The sequence below is a fragment of the Periplaneta americana genome, chromosome 9 (assembly GCF_040183065.1).
Source record: "Periplaneta americana isolate PAMFEO1 chromosome 9, P.americana_PAMFEO1_priV1, whole genome shotgun sequence".
NCBI lineage: Eukaryota > Metazoa > Arthropoda > Insecta > Blattodea > Blattidae > Periplaneta > Periplaneta americana.
In genome coordinates this window covers 32727724-32736517 of record NC_091125.1, presented here as the reverse complement: position 1 = coordinate 32736517, position 8794 = coordinate 32727724, and the positions used below count along the sequence as shown (strand labels likewise).

The window sequence follows — 8794 nt, the reverse complement described above, 5'->3', positions numbered from 1 at the left end:
AGAACCAATATCGTTTCAATGAGTAGATTATTTTTTAATGTAAACATAGAAACATGAACTGCAACAGAAATCTTACAAAACATTTCTGCAAATGCACGTGTATAACTTTCCTTTGGAATTCGTACCAGATAAACAATGTAACAAGGTCACATTGAAACTATTGTGTGTTTTGACAGATTTCTTCGATATCTCATCTTACCAGAACTTTCTATCCTACGCAAGTTTAGCTAAATGGGTCTTTTGTTAAGGCTCTTGCAGGCGTCTGTCTCGTCAGTGAGGGTATAGTTTATGTTGGCAACGAAGGCAAATTCCTACGTTATGAAGAATTGTTTCAAACAGTACTTAAAAACAGGTCAACCTTTTCACCATATTTTTTTATACTACTGCTTCATTTAAGTTTTGACATAATTGTCCCTCTAATTTTCTGTTCGTATTGCAAGTCATTTTGTAATCTCTACTCATTACGAAAGCCATGGTAATATTGACAAGCAAGATTTCCAAATTTTACCTAATTTTGTGGGAAAAAAAGACTAAAAACAAACTAGAACAACCTAGGTGAGCTTATTAGTTAAATTAACTTTTTTTTTCTTTTCTTTCTTTCCTCCGAAGTACTTTTGTCAATAAAAAACTTTGGAAGCTATAAAGAAATCCAGATTGTTAGAAATAAAAATAAGACAATAATACCACCACCGAAAACACTACCACCACCACTACTACATTTCTGATTATTTTTAAGCGATCAACAATAGTGCACATTACATATGTTATTTTAAATTATTAAGGTGTTTCAGAGTTTATTTTTAAAAATAAATTGCTGATAAAATTAATTTTGATCATTGAAATTATATATTTCAAACTTGAGTTAATTTCTATGGGTGCTGGACATAGATTTCCTGAGAAATAACGAACATCTTTTCTAAAACTAGTTCTGTTACCCACTGTTCTTTTTTTAGATATACTCATTCCCAAAAAGAAACCTAGAAATGAGTCTTCATTCCATAATTTCCATAAAAGTACATCTCAATTTTTCCAAAAGATTTTTAAGAAAACAAACAAAAACGAGTACGAAAAAGGAAAATTAAGATTTGTTTCACTGACATACAATTTTCACGTCACACTTATGAGCTTGAACGAAGCCATTTCCTGTTATACACATACAGTATTGTATTGAATTGTAAATAATTTTTTAGTCTTTAAAAGTTTATTAGCACTATTAATGTGATCTTAAATCATTATTCCTTAACTGGAACATCAGATGTGGAAGATCTTTAACACAAGTTAATTACGATATATTTTCATAAAATTATTTTCCAACAAAGAATGTTTAGAAGTTCTCAGAGCAAAGTTTAAAATGTAAATGAAAATTACTTGGAACTATTTATCTGAATATATCAGATTGTATATCACTAGCGGAAATAAACTTTATTTTCAAATTCACTCTAGACCAAAGTAAAGTCGAGAAGGTTATATATATAGATAGCAATTTGATGCATGCGAAAGTGAAAATTACTGTGAGCAAGTGATCATAAAAGCTATGTAAGCATTACCGAACACAGATGTGAAGCTTTTAAGTTACGATTATGAATTTGTGACATGCAGAAGAATGTGCAATTTCATAGAATAGGCTACACAAAGTAATATTGTACCATAAACTCATGTCGACGAAAAGTGACTGAAACCCTCTTTTAGTTATATAAATTTCTTAATCTTAGTATCTGTAGTGTAGTATTGTAAAATAAAAAAAATTCATGCAGGTTTTGGATATAAAATAAAAGACCATGATATTTAATAAAATAGTGCTAGACGACATCTATTTTATTTTGACAGGAACAAAACATAACATTCTTCATTAATTGTTATACAGTACAGTGTAATAAGTTCATGAATGTGTGTCCTTATGTTGGGAAATGCAACTTTGGTAACCATAATTGTAAGCCCACTTACATTATTTTATAGGGGGAGGCCACACACGTCTTAATTATAGTTCTTTTATTTGTCTCTTGCTCTAAAATCAATTTGTCATTTGTCCGTAGTTATATTTACAATAATAAATAAAAGGTTCACTTATGCCACTTTTCTCACAACACTTTTACACACGCGATAAGCCTCATTATAATACATAATAATATTTACATCAGAAGTTAATTTTAATTTTATAAGCATATATTACAATTTAATAATATTTCGATATACTTAATTAAAGCGATTTTATAAAAGAAAAAAGAAGTTTATATTTGACTCTTTACCAATGGTGTAATATCACATAAAATCGACTTCAGCAAATGTTTCCAAGATGAAAAACTAAAGTGTCCCAGATGAGCAACTTTCTTACTCAACTGTTAAGTAGAAGAGATTCCAATTCTTTCTTCTAAAGTTCTCTCGGTCAGACGATCGTTTTCGTTCAGCTTTTTTCCTGGAAAATCACAAAAAAAAATCACGATAGCTATCATCATCTGAACAATCTATATAAGAAAACTAATGCAGAACTTTCAAACTGATCAAATCTCATAGTTCAATACAATCTATTTTCTGCTCATTTCTACAAGCAAGCAGTGACAATTTAACTACTGCCTTCTAATTAAGAAATGTCAAAGTACTAGTGAAGGAGAGAAATATATTCAACAAACATAATCTTAAATACATTTCATTTTGTAATAATGATAGTGCTTAAAAACAATGAAGAATCATTGTAGCCTATATACATGAAAAATAACTACACGTTATCTTGGATATAGATAGGCCCTATTTCAACAAATTTAAATACTAAAAGAGAGAAGAGAGCAATGGAAATTTTACAATTTTATTACGGCTATTCTATTGCAAATTTATCGTGAAATTTCGACATATAAATGCGATAAAGATCAAAATATGGTGATGTTCAAAAGGATTTACTAGATACATTTTATCAATTGAAATAAACAATGTACGAGTAAATAAATTTAGAATGACTTCATAAATGCGAGAAGGATAATGCTTTATAATATCGAACTTTTGAAGTGAATCTTAGTGGGGAGGGAGGGGAGAAAGCGATAAAATGAGCGTACTGGAATTGGTTCCCAAATCTGTGAATCGGTTCCCAGTTCGTCCCAGAGCTATACCTGAATTGGTTCCAGGTTGATTTCTCCTTGTACTGCAATTGGTTCCCGCGCTAGATTAAGCCAGAAAACATTTCCTTTCCCATTTTATACAAACTTAGGACTGTCAACTACTGTCTACGGTAGTAGGTAGGTTAAAAATGTTTTGTGCTTGGCGGACACGTTGCGTCGAATAACTTCACAATTTTCCATGTTGAATCTTTCATAATTTTATTTAAAGTTGCAATATCACAAGTATCGTGGTTATGTTCGACGTTGCATTCCATTCTAATATCTGAATCAGAAAGTTTCACGAAACACTTACATGCTCTTTTAACACAAGTATATCTTTCCACACCACTAGATAATGCTTTCTGAAAACCGATCATTCACCACTAAGAGTTTCTTCCTCTTTTCAACGAGCATACTAGTGAAATCTATCACTAAGTGCAATACGGCTGTCCTGTACTTCCACTGCCACTACTCTGATAATCACTGAAACTTATGATCGGTATTTATATTTTAACGTATATAAAACCACAGGTCATGATCGAATATAAGTGGTGTTATAGGCAATAACAACTACCTCATCCCCGTTGTTGACATTTGGACACTATCACTACTCTGCTACATGATCCATTAACATCCCTTCCCACACAGCCTTGGAACCTACTCGCGTTGTTGATATTTGAACATGGGGAACCTACTCGCGTTGTTGATATTTGAAAATGGGGAACCTACTCACGTTGTTGATATTTGAACATGGGGAACCTACTCGCGTTGTTGATATTTGAACATGGGGAACCTACTCGCGTTGTTGATATTTGGACATGGGGAACCTACTCGCGTTGTTGATATTTGGACATGGGGAACCTACTCGCGTTGTTGATATTTGAACATGGGGAACCTACTCGCGTTGTTGATATTTTAACATGGGGAACCTACTCGCGTTGTTGATATTTGAACATGGGGAACCTACTCGCGTTGTTGATATTTGAACACGGGGAACCTACTCGCGTTGTTGATATTTGAACATGGGGAACCTACTCGCGTTGTTGATATTTGGACATGGGGAACCTACTCGCGTTGTTGATATTTGGACATGGGGAACCTACTCGCGTTGTTGATATTTGAACATGGGGAACCTACTCGCGTTGTTGATATTTGGACATGGGGAACCTACTCGCGTTGTTGATATTTGGACATGGGGACCATACTCGCGTTTGTAAATATTTGAACATGGGGAACCTACTCGCGTTGTTGATATTTGAACATGGGGAACCTACTCACATTGTTGATATTTTGTTTGGGAACCAACTGAAGAACAGCGGATAAAATTGTCTGATAGTTGAAAACATTACTTTTGTCTAAATGAAGTTCATTTTAGAACACATATTCTTTTTCTCGTAAGAAATTTTATAATACGTTATCCATAAGAATGAAGGAATACTTTTTTTTTCAGAATAATCTTGCCGTAAATAGGCCTATCAACATGAAGCTTACGTCTCTTATAGTGAAGCTCAAAAGTCAAAGCTTGAACGGTAAACATAACTTTCAAATAACATTCTTACAGCACATCTCATAAGCTCACTGTAATTTTCAAGTTTCGTCCTAAATGAGAACACAAAAAATGTGGTGAAAACGACGAAGTACAGATTGTAATGTGTAGAATGACGGTTAAAAAAAGCAAGAGTGTCGTTTGTGAAAATCTTAATACTACAGAGCGTTCATCTCGGCTCCCGGCCGGTTATACGGGCTTCATACATGCTTGCATGGCCGGAACACGCTGTGTCATTATCGATCCGTATTCTCTCGTGTATTTTTACTCATAACTTCAATTATAGTATGCACACAATTACATTTTTATTTCATAATGAATATAATTTGTGTCATAGTTGTTCAAAGTTAGGGTGACCAGATGTCCTTTGTCTTTCAGCCCTTTATCCTATGGCTCGCGCAAAAACTTGAAATTCCTATAAATATTCTGCTTTTTAAGTTTATCCTGCTAAAGTCCTGCGAAATAAAATATGAATCGAAAGTTTTATGTTTTCTATTCTCTCAGAAAATAGAAGCAAAGAGCAAAACAACAGAAAACACTTCGCAGTAGTGAACAATATGCGGATAAGTAAAAATTCTAAACTGAAGGCAGAAACATTAATATATAATTATGTTGATTAAAAATTGTTAGAAAGTTTGAATTTATAAAACAGTTATATTACCGGTTGTTCTGTATGGTTGTGAAACTTGGACTCTCACTTTGAGAGAGGAACAGAGATTAAGGGTATTTGATAATAAGGTTCTTAGGAAAATATTTGGGACTAAGAGGGATGAAGTGACAGGACAATGGAGAAAGTTACACAACACAGAACTGCACGCATTGCATTCTTCACCTGACAATTAGGAACATTAAATCCAGACGTTTAAGACGGACAGAGCATGTAGCACGTATGGGCGAATCCAGAAATGTATATAGAGTGTTAGTTGGGAGACCGGCGGGAAAAAGACCTTTGGCGAGGCCGAGATGTAGATGGGAGGATAATATTAAAATGGAATTGAGGGAGGTGAGATATGATGATAGAGACTGGATTAATCTTGCACAAGATAGGGACCGATGGCGGGCTTATGTGAGGGCGGCAATGAATCTGCGTGTTCCTTAAAAGCCATTTTTATGTAAGCAATCTGAATTTAGCAGTGTTAAATTCTATGACTTCCTTCTTGGACAGGGGCAGTTGCTGAAAGCATTACACTCAAATCAGAAATATGTAGCTGATCAGTAACTCATGAAGAATAATCAGGCTGCAGTAGCTACAGTGCGTCCTGTTAGAAAAAGAGTTAGCAGAGAGCATGAATAATAAATACTTGTACGCAATAACAATTTACACCTCCTCATAACAAAATATGTGGCCAGGAGGAGAAAGGTCTTAAGTCAATTTTTTTTTGTGAAAATGAGATTTTTATATATTCTAAAAGGTGGAAACAATTCTCTACAATCTGGTAAAACGGTTAAAGTCAAATAAGACTCCTGACTGGATTAATAGAGCGTTACCAATGTCCTAAGTACTTTTTGAATCGAGCACACACAGAATAAGGACTTAAGAATATTTAATACTTTATTCCTTACAAACCATCATATTTTTACTTTCCATGCTTCCCTATTAAAAATGTCTAACTTGTATTTTAGCCATTTATCACATACTGATGCCCTTTCCTTTTAAAAGTTTAAGTACCAAGGGTAAACAGTCCTATAATTATGCAAATCTAGTCTTTCAGGTGAAGCTCCCTGTAAAGCAGATTTGAATAATTTCAAGGGAAAAATTGTTCCGGGGCCGGGTATCGATCCCGGGACCTCTGGTTGAACGTACCAGCGCTCTACCACTGAGCTACCCGGGAACTCCACCCGACACCGTCTTAACTTTTCCCTTTATATCCACACAACTCGCGTGGGCTGACGAAACGCCAGAGATCCACAACGAGTGCACACAATCTCTGTGTGACTTTTGTGGATATAAAGGGAAAAGTTGAGACGGTGTCGGGTGGAGTTCCCGGGTAGCTCAGTGGTAGAGCGCTGGTACGTTCAACCAGAGGTCCCGGGATCGATACCCGGCCCCGGAACAATTTTTCCCTTGAAATTATTCAAGTCCTATAATTGTTTAAGACCTATTATGCATTCCTAGTAATTCACATTTCTCAGTTATTTTCACATGAAAAAGGTCTTATGTTTAAATAGTTCCTTCTACTCAGTTTGAATTTTAGTCTTAAAAGACCTTAAGTGCGACTATTTTTGGAAATAATCAATAAAATTGTTAAATTACCAACATTACCTATTTTAGAAGAAATATAAACAAATAATATATCCAAGAAAAACCTCTTAATTAAAAAACTCTATAATGACACCAATTTCAATCTTTCTACTGCTCTCCTGAAAAGTATAAAATTTTTACTTAAGACCTTTTTCCTCCCTGCCCCTATTTTCTTTTCACCAATATATCATCTCTTTTGTTATGTTGTTTCCAATAGCTACTAGTTTACATACTTCAAGAAATGTGTATTGTATTAAAACTGGTTACTGTTTTGGTTTGAAGATCAGATATTTTATGATATGTAACGCGAATAGAAAAAAAAAAGCAATGTCGTGCGTGCTTTGCAGGATCACTTTTAGGAATGTGTCCTGGTTTTTGTGTCAGAAACTCTGGCCAGTCTATATGAGAGTAATGTCGGTCTGTATTCAAACATTGCCGACATATTTTCATGAAATAGTTTTTGTATACTAAAAAAAAAAATACTTATATTTATAAAAATAAAGTCCGTACCTAAAAATACTATGACAATTGAAGAGAAGAAATTACAAGCGTGACTGAAATTTTACGCGTGAATAACAATCCATCAAGATATTTATATCGGGAAAGTGTGAATAAAGACGGTCACCACTTTGAACAAATACTCCTAGAACATCGGTTAGTACTGATTATGAAATAAAAATATACAGTAATTGTATGCATGCTGTCATAATCAAAGTAATAAGAGTTAAAAATACGAGTGAGGTTACGGATCGATAACGGTACAGTCTATGTCTGCCATTGAATCATATCTGATGAGCGTGTTCGTAGCTGGGATCCGAGCTGAACGCTTTGTACTATAAATTCACATATAGGCTACATAGAATTTGGAACTCCGGCACAGAAGGCAATGTTTCAGCTTTCCAAACTTGAAGTGTAAGAAAAAACTTAGTAAAAACCCGCTAATGTACACTTACTTGATAATTATGATGATAATAATGACAATGATTATGATAAAATATAATTAGTCTAAAAACTTCACAGTGTTAAAATTTGTTGAAGGCAAATACGATATATTACTCTTCTTTTTTTTTTTTCAACTTTTTAAAGAAAATTTAACACTGAAGTTTTTTTTTGTTTTTTTTTATTTTTAGACCTCTATTATATTTAAACGTTAAGTGTTCTAAACAGAATAATAATAATAATAATAATAATAATAATAATAATAATAATAATAATAATAATAATTTATTTATACTGGCAGAGTTAAGGCCATAGGACCTTCTCTTACACTCTACCAGCTGAAAAAGTATACAAAATTTTAACAAAAAGTTAAAGAACAGAATACTAACATATTACAAAATATAATAGCATAACAAAATCGACACTAAACAATATGAAAATAATACCATAACAAAATAAGTAAAATACAGATCTAAAGATTAGATTATAATAAAAGCAACTCAGTTTGTACATAGTTAACAGGGAAAAACGTAAGGAAGGATACAACGAATGGAATGTAATAAAATAATAAATAAAAACAAAATACGAAATTTAAATAGAATCAATAATAAAAAGGGTACGATAATAAATTCATCTGGCGATCAAGAGAACAAGAAAACGAAAAGGAAGAAAAATAAACATATTTTTACAAAACTATCGCAGAGAAAATGGCTTATAAGTAAATGGAATCTGAATTGAAAAAGTGCAATTTAGTTTATTTTTCAAACTAGATAATGTCCGACAGTCTCTGACATGTAATGTTAGAGAGTTCCAGAGATGAGCTGCAGAGATAGTGAAAGATGAAGAGTAGGAAGATGTTTTGTGTTTAGGAATGGAGAGTGTGATATGGTGTTGTGAGCGAGTATCTATTTCGTGATGTGAGGACAATGTTGAAAACGAGAAGCTAAGTAGCTAGGGTTAGAGTTCTGAAGAAAATTGAAG

General features: G+C 33.4%; 1 protein-coding gene across 1 annotated transcript in view; it reads right to left on the bottom strand.

The window, feature by feature from the left end:
- Positions 1-1784: 1784 nt before the first annotated feature.
- Toll-6 (Toll-like receptor 6) overlaps positions 1785-8794 on the bottom strand; it is a 167463-nt gene continuing 160453 nt past the window's right edge. Inside the window, exon 2 of the mRNA XM_069834498.1 lies at positions 1785-2413. The gene's annotated coding sequence lies outside the window, so the exon portion shown is untranslated. The remainder of the gene's footprint in view (positions 2414-8794) is intronic.